Here is a 773-nt window from a genome sequence, read left to right as displayed (position 1 = left end):
ATGGCTGAAGAAGGACCACATAATCGTCCTCTTAAATTCTACGCTACCCCGTCCCAACAAGAACCTTACAACAACATTGCTGCCCCCGCTATCAATCGAAACAATTTCGAGCTGAGACCCTCACTATTATAAGCCGTCCAACAACATCAATTTGCTGGAAATCCTACGGACGATCCTAATGAACACCTGACTGAGTTTGTGCAGTACGAGATACTGTAAAGGCGAATGGTGTATCTCAAGATGCGATAAGATTGCGCCTCTTTCCTTTCTCACTAAGAGACAGAGCTTGGGCTTGGTTGCAATCCTTGCCCTCCAACTCCGTTACAACATGGGAAGAACTGAAGAACGTTTTCTTATCCCGATATTTTCCGCCGAGCAAAACTGTTATGCTGAGAGCTCATATCAACAGATTCAGGCAAAAAGATGTCGAATCTCTCTACGAAGCGTGGGAGAGATACAAGGACATGATGAGGATATGTCCATATCACGGTCTCAAAGACTGGGTGATCATTCACACATTTTACAATGGGCTTTTGTATAACACAAGACTGATAGTAGACGCTGCCGCAGGCAGTGCACTTATGGATAAGCCATACAACGAAGCCCATCAACTCATTGAACACATGGCCCAGAACCATTACCAATGGGGAGGTGAAAGAACCCCAGTGGAAAAATCTCAGACTAAAGGTGGAATGTATGAAATTAGTAGCCTTGACCATGTTCATGCAAAGGTAAATGCCCTTGTTCAAAAATTAGATAACTTGACCATACCA

The 773-nt window shown here is 44.0% G+C and overlaps 1 non-coding gene across 1 annotated transcript; it reads right to left on the bottom strand.

Annotated features, from left to right (window-relative positions):
- Positions 1-386: 386 nt before the first annotated feature.
- LOC127089471 (small nucleolar RNA R71) lies at positions 387-493 on the bottom strand. Its single transcript, XR_007791064.1, has one exon. It is a non-coding gene; the product is annotated as a small nucleolar RNA R71 (small nucleolar RNA).
- Between the last annotated feature and the right edge of the window lie 280 nt (positions 494-773).

Source organism: Lathyrus oleraceus, chromosome 5 (assembly GCF_024323335.1).
Source record: "Lathyrus oleraceus cultivar Zhongwan6 chromosome 5, CAAS_Psat_ZW6_1.0, whole genome shotgun sequence".
NCBI lineage: Eukaryota > Viridiplantae > Streptophyta > Magnoliopsida > Fabales > Fabaceae > Lathyrus > Lathyrus oleraceus.
This window is presented reverse-complemented; position numbering and strand designations above follow the sequence as displayed.